The sequence below is a fragment of the Melopsittacus undulatus genome, chromosome 18 (genome assembly GCF_012275295.1).
Source record: "Melopsittacus undulatus isolate bMelUnd1 chromosome 18, bMelUnd1.mat.Z, whole genome shotgun sequence".
Lineage (NCBI taxonomy): Eukaryota > Metazoa > Chordata > Aves > Psittaciformes > Psittaculidae > Melopsittacus > Melopsittacus undulatus.
Genome location: NC_047544.1, coordinates 2,475,879 through 2,498,694, shown reverse-complemented (window position 1 = coordinate 2,498,694; position 22,816 = coordinate 2,475,879).

Genomic DNA, 22,816 nt, shown 5'->3' with positions numbered 1-22,816 from the left:
CCCTTTCCTTATTTTGATTAGGAATGTCAGGATTTTAGCCAGGGACACAGCACTGGGCCCTTCAACACGCTGCTGATATGGGACTTCTTGCAGGAAGGGAACTTTTCTTGGTGTGAGCTTTATCCCCCACAGCACACTGTGTACTCTTGATTTTATTGGTTTTGTTCCCCCTTCACAGGTATTGAATGCTGCTGGGCTTTGGCTTGGTATTTTAGTTCAGATAAGGAATGTGCTTTTGAAGTAAATTGCCTAATCAGCTCTATTTCCTATGCTTTGCTTGACATGTGGAGTGGTCTCAGAGTGTCTGTATGGGATTGGTTACTAAAGCCTTCCTCCTGCATCTGGGAAGACTGGAGATAAGATGCAGTTGATAGATGTAGAAAGGCAGGAGCAGCTCAAAGAGTCTGATTTCTGTAATATGGGCCAGTGAATGTCATGAGATGGTTTCCCTGTAAACCACATAAGTTTTTGATGAGCTACCTCTGTGGGACATCTCCTTTCTATTTAAAGAATGCAGGTACCAATTAACCGCCCTGACTCTACATGAATTATTCAGGTCACTCATTACCCTCACTGGTTAAGAATAAAGAAGAAAAAGACCATTGATCTCACAGATTGTTTCTGCAGGACTGGAAATAACGGTACTTCCACCATCCCTGTACCATATAGGCAAAGTTTGTTGTTCCAGGTGGTACATCCAGTCTGGTCCCACTGATGTCCCTCATTTACTCTCTGTGTAACACAGCAAACTGCAGCCCTAAAAGTGATTTTCCAGCACCACTGTGGTGCTTCCCTCTCCAAGCAGTTTCTCAAGGCACATTTACTAAATACAGTATTTTACAAGTAACAGTTGTCCCATGACATATGCAGAAAAGACAGCAGGTGGGAATCTCTGGTTTCATCTCCATCAATACTTCTGTCCCTGTCTGTCTCTGTAATTGCTATTGACTGCAGAAGGTATTTTTTCATTGAGGCACGAGGTAAAGTGATATTGATTACAGTAAATGAACTTTTCTGTAGTGTGAGTCAATTGGGAAGGTGCAGAGGAAACAGCAAGAATGTTTACTTTGCACAGGAGTAGAAATCCTCTTTGGAAACTGGGCTTGACTAAGGGACCGGGTGATGCAAACCCACATTTCAACTGTTAAATGCAAAAAGTCAAGCTTTGGGCAGAATGAAAATCAGCTTCATTTGCTTGATGTATTGAAACAGAAGAGAAGGAAATTACAACAAAACCAGATTTAACTTTTAATCCCTCATGTAAGGAGCTTTTGCCATGTAATTTTTTATCACAACTGCATGTTCTATTCTGGGGAAATAATGCTATGAAAACAAAGAAATCCCTATCAGCAACATACTTGATTTTATACATCTGCTGGGACCCAGTGCCACACTCAACTTGGTTTGTGATGGAAGAAGTGCACGGAGGCAGGCACCTGCCACAATTCATCCGTGGATGCAGAGAATGTTGTTCCCCATTTCAGTGCTCTTAAGATGTACAGCCACATCCCTCCCCTCACAGCTGCACACAAACCTTATTAATTTAAGCTTTTTGTGAACTAAAAAAATAGCATTTCTTGGATCAAAAGTTAACTTGAAATAGTAATTTATTTAACAGTACCGTCTAAACACCCAAGCTGAGAGCTTTATTCTGCTGTGTACTACAGAAACGCTTCATAAAAGCTTGCAGCCAAACAGACAGCAGAAATGAAAACATCTCCTTCCTTTATCACATTAAATAGGAAAACTGACATAATTCAGCATGCATGAAATGATGTACTTTGTCCTCAACATGCTTCTATTCATGTGAGTGGAAGTTTTCAAACCTCTGAGCTGCTCATTTCCTCAAATGTGGGGGGAGCAAACCCATGGAGAAGTAAGGGGCAAAACCCCCTTGTTTTACAGGAATCAGCCTCCTGAGCTCCACACCTGAGTTAGTTCCTTTCCCTAATAGATTCCAGTTCACCTTTAGCAGGCTCCTGTATTTACATTCAATAACATCTTCTCCTTCCAAAGACTCTGTGGAGACTTCCCTCTTTCTTTATGGAAACGCCAATAGTTCTCACCTCTCTCCAGACTCATTTAGTCTGTTTACAAAACACTATCAAATGTCGGGGTCTCATCTGTGATTCATATCCTGACATTTAATTATTGCTCCTAAATCACTTATCCGAAGAAAAGGAAAAGTCTAATGAGATTTTTTAAACTATTGGTGACATTTATAATTCTTTTCCACTTAATATTATGAAACTATTTGGTGCTGTTAAAACCTGAACAGCAAACACTACCAATATGTCTCTTCAACGTCTGCTGCAGGAATGGAGGACTTATAAGGAGGCTTAGAAGTGTGTTTGTATGGAATGTACTAATCATACTATCATATTTTAGGATGTCTTGCATCCAAGTGGATCTCATTGCACTGTGAAGATGATGCTTGGAATGCACCAGTCCCTTTGCTCCTTATGTACTCCCTATGTTCTGCATAAATACAAGTCCCTCAAAAAGTGGCAAAGCCTGTTCATTTTACTGCTTTCCTAAACTGGAATAGGTAGAAGTCTGTTTTGGTCTTCACTATGTGCTTATTTTGCATGGGGAAGATAAAGTGAATCATCAGTTTGGGTATGTGGAATGGACTCACAATTCCTAGCTATAATACAGCTATAATACAGGTGGAAAGCGTTTCACTTTCCTTGCTGCTCTATGCTGGAGGAAGATAGGAGAATGACACCCTGATTTGGAAATAGGGGAAATTAAAGGATCTCAGACAAGCAGCAACTGATAACTGTGGTACCATTAACTCATGTGAAATCTGTGATGGAATTTTCAATGAGGGGAAAATAAGTTAGTTTGAGCAAAACTCATTTTTTCATAAGGGCTCAGAAAGCCACACTGGGCATAAATAATGATGAAACTTAATATTTGGCACTTGCAGACTCATTTAAAAGCCCATTGTTATTTTTCTCTGTTTTCTATAATCACATCCAAGTGCTTCTGGTTTCCTTGTAAACACATAGATTAGGGAAATTATGCAAGGAGGAAAGTGCCTTGTTGATTCAGCAGGAATTCTTTTTGTGCCTGAGAAGCTGGGTAATATGGAGGGATAAGGAAGCCACTGCCCCATTTTTAATCTTGATAGGTCTTCCAGAGGTGGACACTTCACCTGCCTCTGTGTCACCTCACTGCCAAAACAGAAGAACCATCAGGGATTCTTCTTCAGGAATTGTAGTGATAGGACAAGGGATGATGGGTTCAAACTGAAACAGGGGAAGTTCAGGTTGGAGATAAGGCAGAAGCTCTTCCCTGTGAGGGTGCAGAGGTCCTGGCACAGGGTGCCTAAAGAAGTGGTGAATGCTCCATCCCTGTCAGGCCACGCTGGACAGAGCCTTGGGTGACATGGTCTAGTGTGAGGTGTCCCTGCCCATGGCAGGGGATAGCAACTGGATGATCTTAAGGTCCTTTCCAATCCAAATCACTCTGTGATTCTATGATAAGATTCTACATGTGTGTTGTCTTCTTGGAAATCAAAACCCAGGATAAAGCACTGGATATTTTCTTCCATTCTGTCCTTTCTGCATTCATCAAGGGCTGCAGACTTGAGTATAAAGAATCAACCTTTAGGGCATAATTATACAAGGAAAATCAAACATTAGGAAAAGCAGTTTGCAGGGTGTTTTTTTTATGTTTGACTATCATTAAGTGAAGTGAGAGTGAAAGATGTAAATAACCTGACTAATTCATAATCACTATGAAAATTCAGTGCTGGAAGGAGAATTCCTCTGAGAGTGTCTTTCAGGATGATGACAAATCATGTTTCGAGTCTTGGGGTTTTCCACTATTCCTAGAAGGGCTGGTAAACATGCAGACCTCCCCATCACACCAGTATAACCATCTGGTAAACATGCAGACCTCCCCATCACATCAATATAACCATGAACATCACCAGGGATTAAGCCTGTCCTCACCTAGTATAAGCTGAATACTCCAGGTACTTCCAAACTTCAATCACACCTCCAGGTTTTTCCTTCAAAATATTCCCCTTATGATGATATTTGCTCTTCTGTGGGATCTTTCATCTAAGATCTTAAAAGTGCTTTGCAGGCATTAATTAATTAAGCCCCAAACTGCACCTGGGAATCAGGAATTTGCCAGAATTTCATGGAGCAGTTAAATAGTTTCTAACCACATTCCAACCACAGCTCTGTGGTCATTAACAAGGGATATCTGCTCTGTAAGATGAACTCAGTGGTAGTATTTTTACTTGGATCTGTTGTGACTGATCTTCAAAACACTGGAGTACATAATGCAGAGTTTATGCCAGCTATATACTTTTTAGGACAGCTTTATGCCATTTCAAGATGACTGACTGTACTTGATCCAGCATAAAGTATTTTGGGAACACAGGGAAAGGCCTTCCCCCCCCATGTAGCAGAAGGTTTATAACAAACCCAGACTGCAAATTGTGAGTCTTGTTTCATTTTCCTCTCTGAGCTTTGCAAAGCCAGGAGTGAGAAAACAGCGATGACTGAGCTGCATCCACCGCCCCTGAAATCCATGGAAACATTGATTTTAAAGGATACGGTGCATAGAAATCCCAGATGCACACACAGAACTTGTTATAAAAAAATATGACTAGAATTACATCCCTATTCTTTTATCATACATGGGTTACATGGAGGCAAAGTACAAAGCAGAGCTGTGCATTTTGCTTCAGTTTTTAAACATGAAATTGGTTTTATTTTTCAGGTCTTGTATGTTATTTCTAGAAGAGCGTAACTTGAAAACAGGAGGGACAGACTCATTCCAGCAAGCTATGAATGTAAAGCAAATCATTTGGCTTCAGCCCTTTCACAAGCCAGAGCTACACAGAGGTGCCTAAGTGGGTATAACCCAGCGAGAGCCCGCAAATTGCCAGTGACAATCCAAACTGCTCATTCAGATTACCAAGCCTGGCTCAGGATAGGTGTTCAGTTATTTGAGTGAAGCCAGGTTGGATTGGTTACCAAAAATACCTTCAGTCTCTACAGAAACCTCTCCCTCCTCCTTCCCTCAGTTTTCTGTAGACACCTGTGTTAATGTGAATACCAGCCCTTGCTCTAAACCTGACCTGTAATAAAGCATATAAGCAAATTAAGCTAGAACATGAGTTTAGCAAGCTCAGACTTCCAGATTTCCAGTACCCAAGCACTGATCAGCTTTTTCTGCCGTAATTCCTAAGTCTTTTGTCCCATGCTTTGCAATGTGAGTCCAAATACACTAACAATTTCCAAGTGATCTGCTGGAATTAGTGCAACATGTTGTACATGCAAATCTGCCTTTCAAAGGTTTTCTTCTCGCTTTAATCACCAGCATTAAAAGAACCCAGTGTTTCCCTTTCATCTGGCAGCAAATTAATTATAAAAGCTATATGGTAATATTAATATTGTCTTACTGTAGATCAATGGTTTTACTACCTTTGATTCTAATATCATACACTTGATGACAAAACATATATATATATGTATAAATTTCAGGGTGGCAAATTCAGGTAAAGATTTAAATAAAAATGTTTCATCTTTTAATCTGTAGACTCAGTTTAAAGTTCCAGAATGTAACTGACCTTGGTTCACTGTTAGGAGAATGATTTCAAAGAATCCAAAATACAGATTTGTGGGGTTTTCCATTGCCTTTAATGGTAAGGGAGGGTAAAACCTTCCGTGGTCTGAATATGGGGGTGATCTACCTTCTAGTCTATCCCAGGTGAATGGTTTATCATAAGCGAGAGTAATGTTGCCATTCTAGTGTGTGTATGCACACACACAGCTAGTGTGAAGTCTTCTCTTTCACACCTTGACTTTAATTCCACTGTATCCCACTGCTCACACATTATCACTGGATACACACTCATTTCAAAGAGCATCTGTTGTACTTTGAGCTTAATTCTTCTGGGGTGGTGGGAAAGGTGACGGGAGGCTGGGATCAGACTAGAAGAGGAAGGATGAAATCTTTTATTGTTACCTTCCTGTAATGCAACTTTAATGAGTTTTTTTTTTGCACTATGGTATAATAACAAAGCCAGCCTGTGGACTGAGCAGCTCCTGATCTCACTGTGGGAGCTTCTTCCTTTGATGTGACTGTTAGAAACACCTTGAGTTGGTAGTGACAGTTTGAATGTGAAAGCTCTGTACTGCTCTGTTTGTACACGTCTGATGAAAGTTAGTCATTTTGCAGCAAAACCACTCTATTTAGTGCATTCCTCCATATGCCAGATATGGTCTTGTAAACTAAGCCCCCCTCTCCTTCTTCTTTTCATTATTATTTTGTCCTTAACAAGAGAGAGATTCAATTGAATGCTCCAGATCAAGGCAGAGAAAATGACGGGTTTAGGGTACCCTGAGCTGTGGCTTTAGTTAAACCTGATTTTTTTCTGCTGCACTGAGGGAAATCAACTGAGGAGTAAATTTCTTTGCTTTGCTTATGGAAACAGGTGTCCATTTCATGGCCTTTGGATCACTTTCCTAATCATCGCTTCTTAAATAGCAAACAGAAAGGATGATACTAAGAATTACCTCTTCTCCTTTCACATTGTTTATGCACCCCACTACTCAGTCTCTCCCGGCTGAACTCGGATTTCCATCCTACGCTGCCACCTTTTCACTCCATGCAGATTTTCACCTGAGAACCGTGGCCTCATGTGAATACGGTGTCAGGCACTGCATAAACACGAGGTGAAGAATCAGCCTTGAGCGGATGTGCTGGCAGAGTACACATAGGATGGCAAGCCCCAGCTGGGTGCAGCACATAATTGAGGGTAACGAAAGAGCAGGATGAGAACTGTGTTTATAAGCAATAGTCTTAGCATACAGGTAATCCAAATTGCAATGAAACTATTTTGAAGGTATTACAAGAGAGGGAATTTTTATGTGGTTTGCAAAGGTGAGAATGTGAACTGAAAGTAGATTGGCTTTGCAGACTTCCACAGAGAGCTCTCTTCATACAGAGGTGTTACGGGAGGAAAGAAAAGAGAAGGTATTCCTAAGGAAGTGTGGCCATATGATAGCCTGAATTTCATGGAGTGGTTTGGGTTGGAAGGGACCTTAAAGCTCATCCTGTTCCAGCCCCCTGCTACAAGCAGTGACACCTTCCACTAGAGCAGCTTGCTCCAAGCCTTCTCCAAGGATAATAAATACTTTGCTGATGGCCCAACAAATCACACACATTGGTTTGATCCCGATCTCATTTCTAGTTTTCACTCATAAGAATCACGCTGCAGCTCTTGCTTTTCCATCTCTTCCCATATCCCCTTTTTCTTTGCTCCTCACTTGCAAAAATCTTTTGTTCCCTTTGATTTTCTCTCTCAATGGATTTGCAGTATCTAAGATTTCTAGGTTTGTAAGTGATCCCTCATAATCCATCTAGTCCACTCATGACTGCACTGGGTTACTCCCCCAGCAGCATCCTGGTGCAAAGCTCTTCCTAAAAGCTAATCAAGAACTTGGGATAGGAAATCGTGGGTCTTGAAATCTCTACATGGCCTCCCACTTCCCTCCCTTCACTTCTGACTTAGATCAGCTCAAGGTAAATACAACTGTTTCTGCTGCTAAAGGAGGATTATTTAGTGCTTATACATCATTAAAGTGTGCTGCACACCATGGTGATGAATATAATAGTAACAAGAAAATGCTGTTCTTATTCTATTCCCTTAGCTATTAATCATGCTGTTCTTCAACATCTGCACCCCAGAATAAACAAAGTTCGGGATATCATAAGTATTGTTTGCTTTTGCTGCTACACACACAGTGTAAGTCTTGACAATCTGCTTTCTGGAGCATAATTTTACCATGCATTTAAAACTTCAGAGCTACCAGAAATGCTTTAGAAATCAACTCAAAAGAATTCTTGAGAGCTTGAATTATGTATACGTGGTATGTGTCTGTGTGGACTAACATTTGCCAGAAAATAGAAGGTACGGATGAGTTGAGAGGCTTTCTTTTTCAGAACCCAACCTGAATAGAGAGCTTTCTTCTTTTGCAAGGGATGCGTGCACTGAACAGACAAAGGCAGGAAGACTTGCCTTCAACTTTGGTGTAGATGAAAGTGGAGTCACCAGCTGTTGTTGGAGAACTATAAATCACCCCTGGACTCAGCTGCTCTGCTTCAAAGGATCAGATCATTTACTTCAATAATTACCTTCCCTGGGACAGGTGAGTTCAGATTTTGTTATAAGCAGTGTTTTAATGTACTTTGTAATGCACTGATTCTAATAGTCTACCCTGTGAATCTCTGGTTTATAAGCTAGATAGAGCTGGGCTGGTTCAGCCTGAAGAAGAAAAGGCTCCAGGGAGACCATAGAGCAGCTCCAGTGCCTAAAGGGGCTCCAGGAAACATGGAGAGGGGCTTGGGACAAGGGATGTAGGGACAGGCCAAGGGGAATGGCTTGAACCTGCCTGAGGGGAGACTGAGCTGAGCTCTTAGGCAGAAGCTGTTCCCTGTGAGGGTGCTGAGGCGCTGGCACAGGGTGCCCAGAGAAGCTGGGGCTGCCCCATCCCTGGCAGTGCTCAAGGCCAGGTTGGACACAGGGGCTTGGAGCAGCTGCTCCAGTGGAACAGTCCCTTCTGATGGCAGGGGTTGGAGCTGGAGGAGCTGTAAGCACCCTTCATCCCAAGCCAGGCTTACATTCTATGTTACACAACATGGATATTTTTGTGGCAAAAGAGCCACCACTGCTACACTCCCCTCTTCAAGGGTAGATGCTTTATGAGTGACTACTCAAAATGTGTCTGTGTCCAAACCTTTTAGGCCATGTAGCAAAAATTAATTACAAGGTTTCTTCCCCTATGGGTATTAGGAAATGCCTGTGATGTGTTGGCAAAGTTCCTTAGCATTTAAAGAGACAGGTATCAGCAATACATCAAAAGTATACAATATAGTATGTCAGAGTTGTTTAAATGCTGTGTGAGTTACAATCTCTGCCATAGGAGGAGAGGCTCATGTTCTTCACTAAGTAGATTTCCATCTCAGGCCCTTTGAGAATGTTTGCTCAGTCTAACCAGAGACCCAGTGTAGGGTTTCGTCTCCACTGACACCTTCAGAACAGAGAGGCTTACTGGATGCAGTGTCCATTTGCTGCCTTTCCGGACTTCAGAACTGAAACCAGCTAATGTGTGAATGTACTGAAGCTGGAGAATCTCATCAAGCTCTATCCCAGGTGCTCCTTCCAGACTGAACATAGAATATGAGCAAGATGTTGTTATCAGGTGAGATTTCCTCTGCCTGGCTGGAGAAAGATGCATGTTGAGTTTTGTTACTTAAGCCCGTTGGTTGGAGTTATTTCTGTGGAACTTGCAGGTTGCTCTATTAATCCTAACAAAAGTATTCATAGGAAATCCCCTCTGCCTTTCTCTTCTGGGAAACACTGTATTTGTTTTCCTGTCCCTTTGTGCCTGTGTGTGCTTAAGGCATGAACGAGACACAGCAAATATCCTGTTTGACACTATCGTCCAACCACCCTGTGTCAGTTCCAAATCAAACACCCTTCAGCTGAAGCAAGGCACACCAAATCCTGCAGCTTGCTCTTTCATTCTAATCAGATTCTTTGCTCCCCATGCTGGAGATCTCACTGACTTAACAATGGTGTCTTACGCATCCTTCAGACACAGGCAGGGAAGTCTGAAAGAGCAGAGCTGAGAAGGAACTGGCAGTACATGAATTTCCCCTTTGACTGGAGGATTTCTGTGTAAGCCCACAGAAGGATTTGCTGTAACACACTTTATTTCTTGGCAAGATCATTTAGATAGAAAAATATTCTGAAGGATGCAGTAAACAGCTCAGGATGGGCAAGGCTTGGATAACCTGAGCAATACCTGTGCAGCTGCTAAGCCAGAGGAAATCAAATGAGATCAAGGACACACAGAGACAAACTAAGAACTATGCTGCTGGGAAAGAAATCACAATTAGAAGCAATCCACTTTAACTGGTAAATGTGACGAACTTTTTCACTCTCTCAGCTTCCTGTTTCTTTCATTTCCCAAGGTTAACTCGAACGTGGCATGTTCTGTGGATGATGGATAAAATTAAATACCCACACAACACAGAAACCTAAAATCCCCCGAGAGACAGAGACTCAGCCCCCTGCCGTCACCTCAATTATGTTGTTACACCCCAAACAGAAACTGATGTAACTGGCTCCATTCTTTCTTTCCTTATTTCAGCTTGTAGATAGCTTTAATAGTTTCTTTCCATCAGCTTGAAGTGAAGTTTTAATGGCTGAGGTACTATTTTGTATTCTAACCTCAGGGTTTTCCTACTTCTGTCAATGATTTCCATTAATAGCCTTCTAAGTGAGTGTTGCTGCCGTCCCAGCCCACTGCTGTTGTATTGAGAGTTACACACTTTGACTTCTCAGACATGCTGCAGTTTTGCTTTTTTAAACAAAAAATGCTTCACATTATTCTAATCATCCTTATAAAATGGCACATTTCATCTTCAGAATGACCCCTGATCTGAAAGTACCTGAGTCCTCTATACTCTGATGGGCACCAGGCAATCTGATACTAAGATAGGCACCCACTGCACATACGTGTACAGGTAAAATCAGCACAAACCAACAGGAAGATCTCAACCCAGCCACCTGAAAGGTTTGAAGCATAGAGAAGCTGCACTCTCCTCTCAGTCCTCTGCAGGTGAATGTGCCTGAACTGAGCACAGGGCACAGAATACTGAGTTGCCACAACCGGCCACAAAGTCTTGGGTTTGTTTCTCAGGGAAGAAAGGGGAAAGTCTTCAGAGTAGTGACTTCGACTGGAACTGTACCCCAAGCTGAGACTGCCAGTCCTAGAGACTGCACCTTGAATGTCCTGCAAAGGCATTTCACCCCTGTTGCTGTTCATAAACTTTATTCCTGTTATTGTGAAATGGCCAATTTTCATTCTCATTCTGAAAGAAAAAGAGCATCTCATGTACCCGCAGGGGCAAAGATCCCAAAAACCTGGCTCCAGTGTTAACACTCCCAGCTCTGGGAAGACTACACAAAACAAAAGGGTGGTTGTGATACTCCCATTTTTTTGAGACCTGACTCAGGATTTCTGGTTGGCTGTGATATAGCAAACCACAATGAGCCCTGAATGGTATAACACTCAAAGAAGAGGATCTTTCATTGAAACCCTTCCTGGCCACATCTACTAAAAACCCCAAATCAACCAACCTAAAACTACCAGGTTTTCCAATATTCCCTCTTGCAGACAATGAAAACACCTCAAGATGAGAGAGGGAATGTTATTTTTTTGATTTCTTGGGGTTTTTAATAGGTTTTTCAATAAGTTCCTCATCATGTTTTCTTTCTGGATTCTGCTGCCCTGAAAACCTCAATAATAAGCAATGTACTGTTGTTAACTCTCTAGGAGAGAAAGGGATACAATTTTCTTTCTTTCTTTTCTCGTTATGTTGTACTGAAGGAACAATAATATTCATTCCTTTGTAGCATAATTAAAATAAACTGCTCTGCTGCGGCACTTAGTCAATAGGAGCAGTTCTTTATTGCCTCATATGCAACAAATCCTCAGAGATTACAAGTTAAAGCACATATGAATGTTCTTTTCAGACTCTTACTCAGAAGGAAAACATAAAGGTGCAGCAGCAACTGATCCATAACCCACCAGACTCATGCAGATAAATTACATCCACTGGACATGCATTACAAATGCCAGTTTCTGTGCAAAGAAAAGAGTAACCTAATTAATTCGGTGTAGTTACACATGGTTAAAATTCATAGAAGAAATGATAGTGATTTGATGTTAAAGAACCTGGGCAGATCAAATTTGCTGCTAACATGTGCTTTCAGTGAGCTGAACTTGGGGGTGCAGCTTTTCATTTGCACAACAGCAGCAGAACTGCTTCCAGCAAGGACTGAGCATGACAGAGGGGAGTGAGGAAAATCCAAACCATATTTAACATTCCTTCTCTTGATGAATATATCACAAAGCACTTGGACTCTACATCGGATACACTGATGCTAACAGTAGGGTAATGAGGCCCTCCTTAGGAATAAGCAACAGATTTAGGTTCTCACTCTGGCTTTGACATCAACTTCTCACCTAGGCATGGGTCACAATCTAAAACTAGTTTTGTGCTTTAAAACGTTGCATGAGATCTTGTGGGTTTGTTCAGAGTTACCTGAGAAGGTTGGGTCTGCTTTACCATGATGAGTTTGAGAAATCCATTTATGTACCTGCCCGTGAAGCACATAAAGCATATTTGAAGATTTAACCTCCTTTATAAGGACTCTTGCCATACAGACTGAAAGGAAGCCATATCCTTACCTTGGCCCTGTAAAGATTTTGTGAGAGCCATTATGCAAGAACTGCTCAAATCCCACAGGCATAGATGTGCTATTAGTACTGGATGGAGTCCGAACATCAAACAGCTTATCAGCAGATGAAATACATAGATGATGACTCAGAACAAAGTATAACATTAGATTACCTGATTGAAATGCAAAATACAAGTAACTGTGTGCTATGAAGTAGATCAGCTGTAGAGAGTTTGTGAGCCAGTGCAGGAGAACCCACCCAGAGTACAAAACACAGGCATTTAAAGTCCATCCTGGTTTCTGTGAGGCTACAGGACCATAGCCAAGGTGAATTCAGTAAAGGCACCTTTTCCCTTATGAGATGCCACTGTCCCTTTACTGGACAGTAACCACAGAGTTTACAGCAGTTCTCTCTTGACAGAACCCAAGACACGCCTGCATGTAGGCTATGAAAAACTGGTCACTGTCCAAGGAAAAACAACATAAAAAGGGCAATAAATTTATAGTGTAATTTTGCCCTAGTTACAACAGTGTACAGCTAGGACAAGCAAGGCTGCTTCCCACAAACAAATTTATCACCACTGGTTGCTCTTCTATTGCTTTCAATAAGAAATGCCAAAATAAGTATGATTTAAAAAGGCTATCAGCTGGCTGGAATACTCACTGGGTTTGGTGCAATACAATAAAATTGGTTTCTAAGTGTTGTGTTAAAAATAAATAAATAAAGAAGGAATGAATATGGACCTAAATCTGCCACTTAATGCACCACAGTTATGTCTCAATATTTACTGCAAACCAGGAGAAGATTGTCTTTGGATCCTAACTTGCATATTCATAAGATTGTCATACAGCTTGAAAGTGGGTTTTTTTCTGTTTTGTTATAACACTTTAGACATTAGGGGTGTTTTAGTGAACAGTTTATGTAAAACCTGCTCTGAGCAATCTGAATTTCACTGATGCTGAGTTTAGAATTCAGTTGAGTTAGGAGAAGATGAAGACTTGAGGAAAAGCACTCTATTGGAAAATTCAGCAGTGAGTACAGAGATGGAGCTATACAAGGAGGATGTAACAAGGTAGGAGTGACAGAAGAACCTGGTCCATGCAGAAACTCCAGACTCCCTGACCCAGGACCTGTTTTCTAAAGTAACCTCAATTTGCTGATGTTTCTTTGAGCCTTCTCCACCCCATCCATAGTTTGTGGTATGAGTCCCTTGCATGATTATGATGGAAGAACATCAAATTGTGAACTAGATAATACTTCTTGGAGGAAGAGAAAAGTCAAGTGGGGTAGGTGAGCACAGGTTAATTGAGTAACACTGTACTTTGGGATCTGTGTACAGAGGAATGTCAACCAGAGATAACTACTGTATTCTATTACCAGTGACACCAGTTCCATCAGAACATCCTTACATGTGCTGCACTCAGCCTTGGTTTTATGTCTGTGAGGGTTTGAGTTATTAATGGAGATGTGACACTGTGAAGCTGAATGCCTCTGGGGATCAGGATTGTGAAACAACAAACCTTCATTCACTGACACGCCAGGTGACTTGAAGCATTCCATTCTGCACGGAATGCTGCTGCTCCTCATCCCTGCCACTGCTGTTTACCTGAAGGGAAAGCTCTGCGGAGCACATGCTGGGCTTTGCCATTTGCCTGTACAGTGCATAGTATAATCCCAGTAATTCATCATATCAAAAGCAATGATTTTCTCTTACTAAAAGGATAACCTGAGTTCTTGAAGAATGTGACAGCTGGAGAGCAGAGGGGAGCCAAGGGGAATGCAGCAATCCCTGCCAGGGCTGCTTGCAGGATTTGATTTGGGATGTTCAGGACTAATGTCATGGGCTCCCACATCCCGAGTTACACCACTCTGCAGCAGCAAATCCTTATTCTATTCATTTCATGACTAATGCATCCATGGTTACTGTAACACATCAGTGTTGCACCTTCATTAATCCATTTTTTCCATACAAACCCTGTATATAGTAGTGAAGTATTGCTTCCAGTTTACTAAAAAGAAATTCATGTTGGTCCCTGCTTCCTAACTAGCAGTGTCCTTGTAACAGAAAGGGGAGGCAGGGTATGAGTGAGGAATAGAATGGCAGAGACCCCATACATATCCTAAATTTCCTAGAAATAGGACAGAAGACAGCTCTGAGACCAGTGCTGCAATCCAGCTGCCTCTGCTTCCTTCTCTGTGGGAACAGAGAGATAACCAGACATCTGGATCATACACACATCACATCTCCATTTTCCAGATCATATTCAAGAGCACACAACAGACACTTGCTTTCCTCCAGTGGAATGAGAAACCAGATGGCTTCAAAAGATCCACTTTGCCTCCAAGGCGGCATATGGAATATTAATTAATAATAGATTAATAGACCTTTCCCCACTTAAAAATTGAAGCTGTTTGTTAGCTGAGCTGTTTGTGCCAGGGAAGTTCTACAGAACAATGGCTGCATTCAAAGAGCCATGTCATTTCTTTGGAGAGGTCCTTCGCAGGCCCTTGAGGAAATCAGGAGCCCAAGACAGAAGAATCCTCACAAAAGGTGGTTTTAGTTCTAAAGAGCAGTGGCCATTTGGAACCTTCAGAGAAAAGGGATGGATATTACAAAGCAGGAAAAGCTGTTTGCCTTCAACTTAACTGCAAGCAACCAAATACAACAAGGAAAATACTTTGTCTGAGGAGCACAGTCATGGCAGGCCCATGGCAATAATGGCTTAAGGTGTACCTGCCCTCACCTGAGGAATCTGGAGTGAGCAATCACTAAAAAAGCCAGGACCAGAGCCAAGAGCAGAGCAAGTCTCAGGGCTCCAAGTTCTTGCACTGAAGCTCTGGATACTGAGGGACAGCAAATGCAGTTGATTAATTTGAACAGGGGTTTTCAAGTCTTATTAAATGGTATTTTTAACTCTGCTGGGAATCCTAATCCTCTGGTTTTGGCAATTGATGCACTGTTGGGTGTGCATTTCCATCACCCTCTTCCTCTCCCCTGGAATCTCACCTCCTTATTATGAACCTGGATAAGCAGCTTTAATTCAGAGTCAGCTTCATCTCTTGAATTAAACTGGGCCCAGAAAAATCCTATTACTGTTGTGAGGGAAGGTGAATAAATGTGTATCTTGGCTGATCATGTATTAATCCTGGTATCCACTTAGGGCCTGAAAGGAAACGTCTGTTCAGTTGCCTAGCAATATAATTGAATGTAAGTCTTAGCATTCTGAAAAAGGGTCAATTGCTAAATAAGCCCCAGAACCTCATTTTCATGCTTTTTTTTCCTCAAGCTTTATATTTTCTAAATGCAAACTCAATAACTACCAGATATAAGAATATGAAATAAGACAATGGCAAGAGCTCATATTTTACATGCTGAGTGTCTCACTCATCAGGTGTAGAGCTCACACCAACTGAGGCAGATTTCACACAGAAGAAAAACAAGGAAAGAACTAGGAAAGGTTGCCAGGGTGTAGCAGGGAATAGCACATTATTTCATGCAGTGTCAGGTGCTGGTGTTCACTGGGTCACATCCATTTCCTATCACAGACCTGTGCCTATCTGCAACCAGCTGAAGAGCTGGCCCAGATAATCTGAAGACCAAATTCCTGGCTGGGAAGAGAGTCCTGAGTGAAAGGTGCCTTGTGGGCAGTCACTAGGAAGAAGCAATAATTCCATTTGCTGTGAAGAACTGAGTGTGTGCTGCTAAATGTCAAGTGGTTTTGTGAACAGCTGGAGAGATGAAGCCACAAAACTCCTGTTTATAACCCTGCAGCCTCTTACTCTGTATTGGGATGTAATTTGGTTTAGCTGTGTGGCTCAGCATATTAATCACATTAGTTTAGGCCATTTTATAGTACCCCTTTTGTGTGGCAAATATGTGAGACAAAACTGTTGAGTTCAACTGTTTAAGGTTTTTCCATTTGATACGTGTTACTCTTCCCTGAGAACTTCTAAGGGGTTCACCCAAACATGATAAATATCAAAATCTATATGGGAGACAGTCAGTCTCCTCACCCCATTGCTTTTGGAAAAACAAACATCACTCTAAGCAGAGATTCCCTAGACCTCACGACTGAGATGAGACACCTTCATAAACCCAGGAACAAGTAAATGAAATTCTGTACATGCTATTATATGTAACAGTTACTAGCACATTCAGAGCAAGCCATGGTAAACCCCATCAATTCCAAAATACACCTTCAGAATCCAGGGATGCTTTCAGTCTCTCGTGGATCTGTGCTGCATTTCCCTGGCTATTGTATCAGAGTTCCAAGAAAAAAACCCCAGCAACCACTTATTCCCATAAGATTTCAGATTAGTCAAAGGAATGCTATGGATATTGATAAAGGTCTTCCTGTTTTACAGAAGCAAATACCTTACCCAGCACTGCCAATATTTCTGACAGTTAAAGTAATTGCAATACTTTGTGGATCTCGATTTCTAATCTGCTTTTTATTGCAGTAAAGATCACGTCTGATTATGTCTTTGTATGGGTTACATGCTGGTGTTTTAAACACATTTTTTCTTCATAACTGACATTTTTCTAAATAACTATTGAATTTGAGTTGTATCTTACCCAAAATGGAGCCCTTTATTATGCTGGGTGCTGCTTCTGTGTCCAATATGAGACAACCTCCTCCCCAAAGAGTTTACAGCCAAATGAAAGAAAGCAAGGAGACTCACTGTTATGGAATAAATAAGGATTCATGTGCACCGACACCAGGAAATACACAAACTGGGAGCTGCAGGGACCTGGGGAGCCTGGAAACCGAAACCCTAGGCTTTAAGCACAAATCCAGCCCCTTTGTTTTAGTGTATTTTGCATGAAATACTATAAATCTCCAATTCCTCTAAATAGATCTCTGGGCACCTCTGATGCAGTGAGAACTGTGGGGAAAGCACAGTCCTAATTCTAATTGTACACACATTTTATCAAGTATTAGTGATCCCAGATTGCACAGAACAAGACTGCCGTGTCCTGTATTTTAGTATGAATAAATGCTTCCTGTTTGCTTTTCATTTTGCATATAGATGCACAAAAAGCATTTTACCACCAGGTGTTTAAGAATGGATTGTGCACAGATCCTGGAACCTGGCCAACACATTGCTCATTGATCTGTACTGGAAACGCTTTGTTACATAAATCAAAATGAGGAACAAAATGTTAAATCCTGACACTTAGATTATTTTCCCCTTTTTCTCGTGCCCCGAGACAGTCAGACAAGAGGCCTGCCTGCAGGGAAGGGACAGGGGGGACATCGAGCTCTATTTCATCAGAGACTTTAATCATTGACATCTTTCTTTTTCCCCTTTATTTTTTCCATGATCAGATATTCATGAGAATGAAACAATGACCAAGGTTTCTACGGTGCTGTACTGGGTGGGAGCATTGTGCAATCCCTCAGCTCTACAGCACAGTGAGTAAACAGCCCTTCATCTCAGTGCCAGTTCAGTAATGTTCTCATGCCCTCTTTTGGGGGGAGGCAGTTATTCTCCATATAGCCTTCAAACAGCAAGTGACACATCTCAGTGTTGAAATAATGCAATTTGCTAACGTGAACTCTCATTGGTGAAGATGAGCTAAGCCTCAATTTTTCCTCCACCCCCACTTTCTTCCCCTTAGATACACTCAGTGTGCAATTTCCAAGTGATTGTAGTGAAAAACTGTCATCTTTATTCCCAGCAGAGGAATGTCTGCTTACAGTCATTAGTGAGCATTGCTTGTATTGCAATGATACTAAAGAGAAATATAAGGTAGGTAGCATCGTGTGTGTTACACCAGCATGTATGAACTTTAACTGAGCAAATACTCCAGACTTGAAAGAGCACCAGTAGTAGTGCTGTGAGCATCTGTAATTCAGCAAAAAAAAAGCTTTACAAAACAAACAGCAGGAGAAAGAAGTATTATTATCTCTGCTTTATAGATGGGGAATTGATGCACATAACTCATGCCTTTTGCAGCCCCACAGAGCTCATGTAATTGTTCCCTGCAGCTACATTTCTCCAGTGACTTAGTACACATAAGAGTAAAATCCATCCATGATCATATTGCTTTCCTAAAGCATTGCAGTCCTGAGATGGGAGTGATGTAAAGCAGCAGTAACCTGGCTGTCTGCAGAGGGGGAAGATTCACCTCCAAAGGACATACTCCCCACATACAGACCCAACAGATCTGTGGGTGGAATTTTGTGAATGGCTTCCACGGCACTCACAGTCTTGGCAGTGCTTTCAACATTGATATAAGAAGATATACTCAATTTTCCAGCTCTTGCAAATACAGCTGATGTCTGTGGTGCATCAAGAATGTCTAACTAATGCCTTATGATTTCCCTGAATATATTATGAAAGGTGCATCCATAGGGAGAATTCACAGTGCAACCTGCATCCATTAAACCATATTAGCAGAGTTTTGCAGAGAAAAGTTTCAGTCACCCAAATGCAACTCTCCTTTTTAATTAAAGTGACTAATAATTTGGGGCAGAAGACTGGAACCCTGTTTCACTGCAACCCTGAAAGCAGTTCCCTTAGAGGGCTGTAGCTTAACCACCAGGTACCTGGATTCTAGTGACAGGAGGTCCCTTGGGTGAGGGGTAAAAGGCACCTGAAGGGGGCTACAAGGTTGCTGCAGAGGGACTCTTTATCAGGGACTGTAGTGATAGGACAAGGGGTGATGGGTTCAAACTGAAACAGGGAAGTTCAGGTTGGAGATAAGGGAGAAGCTCTTCCCTGTGAGGGTGGTGAGGCCCTGGCTGAGGTTGCCCAACCAAGTGGTGAATGTCCCATGCCTGGCACTGCTCAAGTCCAGGTTGAACAGAGCCATTGGTCTAGTGTGAGGTGCCCCTGCCCATGGCAGGAGTTAGAACTGGATGAGCTTGAGGCCCTTTCCAACCCAAACCATTCTATGACCCTATGATTCTTTAGCCCAAGGCAGAGCAGAGAGGTGGCAGAGAGTGGAGGGGGTTACAGCTTGTATTAATACATGCACGTATATGTACATCTCCAGATATCCAGAGGGGAAAAGAGGAATGATTGCCTTTATACTGAAGGAAAAGAGACAAACTGAATCCCAAACCTCCTGGACATATATCTCTGCTCAAGTGAAGAACCACTGGATTCAATTCACATGCCACAGATTGTAGGACTGCCAATAGCAGTCCTATTTCAGCGTCTTGAACACCTAACTAAATAAGGATAACAGCATTGACCTGCTGTCCATCTTAACTGCAGTAAACTGTGTGGAGAGGCCCCACAACCTTCAATAAGCATTTCATTAATGCTACACTCTGCAAATCACATTTGTTCACCCCCCAGAGAAGGACTTTGAGATCCTCATGTTGTTAAAGCGCAGATGTCCTGTGCACGTGTACTCCAGAAGGTCTTTCTCACCCCACCTCACCTCCTGCTCCCCATAGATACCCATAGATCTACATTCAGATTTGATTTAATAGCTCCAGAAGAAAAAAGTACCAGTTAAGGTTGTTCTATCAGCTAAAAATAAAAGCTCAACTGCTGAAGCTGTGCGAGCAATGGCCCTCCTACAAGTGCTGTAATCAACCTGCAGCATCAGTAGGATTTTACACCATCTATTCCCTTCCAATATGTGATTGTACAAACCTTAGAGAAAAAATAAATCCTGCAATATAATAAGGGATTTAGGTTTCTTTTTTTCTTCTCCTTTGATTGCTATTGCTTGGAGTTACCTGGGCAGGAAACATCTGCTTCTTTCCCCATTAAAGAGCAAAGTTTACCAGTTTTTAGTTAAACCTGGCATTCTACAGTTATTTACTGGGACTTGAGGAGGGGAAAAAAAGAGAGGAAGAAGTTGGAACCTAATTACACAGCAGATGCTGAGAGTGGTATTTATTCACCAAAACCACACAGGTCATTCATTAAAATCTCAGTTTTAATTAGCAAACACCTGTTTTGTGTTTGATTTTACACTGATACGTCCTGTCTGCAATTTGCTTTCTTCAGTACAAGCAATTAGATAGCCCTGACAGTTACAGTTAATCTAATTACAACAGGGGTGCCTTGGGAGCCCAGCCTGGACTTTCAGGAATGACACACATAGGATGACAGCTCCATCCCATCCGGGCTGTGCTGGTTGCTGGGATGGAGGGATGGTCTTTTCCCACCTTTCTGAATGACAAAAAGATACTGCAAAGTTCCAGCCTTTTCTGTTTTAAAGAAAGATTCCTCTGTAGGAAATAATCTGAGCTCCAGAAGGTCATGTGATGTTATTGCTGCTTTCAAACATGACCTCTAGTCTCAAATTCACATTAAGAGTGATATATTGCAACAGGCTCATTGAATACAGCCCATTCACTCTACTCTTGTTGCCCTGAATTATTCTGCACTGGTTTCCCACAACCCTTTCAAGTCCTTAAAGGAGAACTGAAAAGCAACTCTTCTCTCTTTTCTCTATGGTCCTCGCTAGCTGAGAGGGAAGTCTGAGAGGTTGGAAGGAATCATTTCAAAAGGTCTCCTCTGCACAAGAGTGAAAAGCACCTGCGACCCCCTTGTGCTGCCTCCTGTGGAGTGATCCCAGATCAGCCTTAGGTCAGGAAACAGATACTTCCAGTCAACATTCACTCTGGAATTACTCTATTTTCTGTTTAGTGACATATAAAACCATGAAAGAATTGGAGGTCATAGTTCTTTGAGGCAGTTCTATCCTCTGACTGATGTGTTTCATTTTATGCCATGGGAGTTTCCAGGAATCCAAAACTTTTCACCTTAGCTTACCTGTAGCCTAGTCATAAAGGAGATAATCAAGATACAGACCAGGTCATGTTTTAATACAAGGGAAGAACATGGAATACCTGAAGGAACCCACCCAGTGTCTTGTTTTTAGGTTTTACAAAACCAAGTGCTTGAAAATTGCATTTAACAAAACACTGAGCGATGAAAATGTGTTTTGATTACAGTGCTGAGATGAACTGTATTTTTTGTGGATGTAAATGAGACATTATCATGAATTCTTGTTTGAAATACATCTATTTGAAGCTTGTGTTCTACATCACAATCACATGTTGCACATTTTCCTCAAAGAATTTTGGCACCAGAGTCACTGTGCTACTTTCTTTTCAAATCCTCTTCATCAAAGCTCACCTCATCCTTTAAATAAGGATGAAGTAATTCTCTAATTCAAAGACTAATGTAGCAATAAGCAAGCTACAATAATGTGAGTACTGTTGTAATAAATAGTTGCATCAAAAGGAGTGTAAGCAGCAGGTCGAAGGAGGTGATCCTAACCCTCTGCTCTCATGAGACCCCACTCACAGCACTGTGTGCAGTTCTGGTGTACTCAACATAAGGACATGGAGCTGTTGGAGCAAGTCCAGAGGAGGCCACAAGAATGCTCAGGGGCTGGAGCAGCTCCCATATGGAGCCAGGCTGAGAACATTGGGGCTGGAGAAGAGAAGCTGTGAGGAGACCTCAGAGCAGCTCCAGTGTCTGAAGGGGCTACAAGGATGCTGGAGAGGGGCTCTGCATCAGGGACTGTAGGGATAGGACAAGAGGTGATGGGTTCAGACTGAAACAGGGGGAGTTCAGGTTGGAGATAAGGGAGAAGCTGTTCCCTGTGAGGGTGCTGAGGCGCTGGCACAGGGTGCCCAGAGAAGCTGTGGCTGCCTCATCCCTGGCAGTGCTCAAGGCCAGGTTGGACAGAGCCTTGAGTGACATGGTCTAGTGTGAAGCATCCATGCCCATGGCAGGGGATTGGAACTGGATGATCCTAAGGTCCTTTCCAACCCAAACTATTTTGTGATTCTATAACTAACAAGGTGGCTTTTGCTGAATGTTATCCTAATGGCTGTCTCACCACCCATTGCTCTCAGTGTAGCATTTCACAGTCCATTAAAATAGGAAGTGATACAAGTGATACCTGTGATTATAAACTTATCATCATTTAGGACAGATCTTCTTCTGAAAACATTCCATGCCTCATATTTATGCCACTGTTTTCCTTTTATTTGTCAAGCATAGTAAACTGGTCTCCTCCTCATCTATCATAGAAATCCACTGTAAAAGGAAAGAAAATCACCTTGGGGTAGTTGAAGAGGTTTTGAAATAAGGGAATAAAGTAATTAAATTTAACTGTGTCATCCTGGGTAGGCTCAATACTAGAATTGATTAATCCAGCCCTCTGCTTGTCCTGAAGGGGAATGATGCTTCTAAATGCACAGGGTGAAAGCTGTGGAAGGAGATGTGGGGTAGATTCACTCCTCCCTGATGAAGGGAGATGTGAAGCTCCCAGCAGGAGAGTGTGCAGTAATGGAGCACTCATTACTAGCTGAAAGCAAGCTGGGAGAGATCGGGAGTGTTGGGATATACCACAATAATGCAGATATGTCAGTGGAGAGAGTACAACTTGTGAGTCTGGCAAGTGTATTTCTGCACTGAGTGAGAGCACAAACCTGGGAGATAATGAACAAGTTGCATTCCAGAGCAATTTCCTGCTTCACCCAAGTCAAGCATATCTGGCCTATTAAACAGTTGTAAAGTTACATCATGGACAATGGCACATAAGC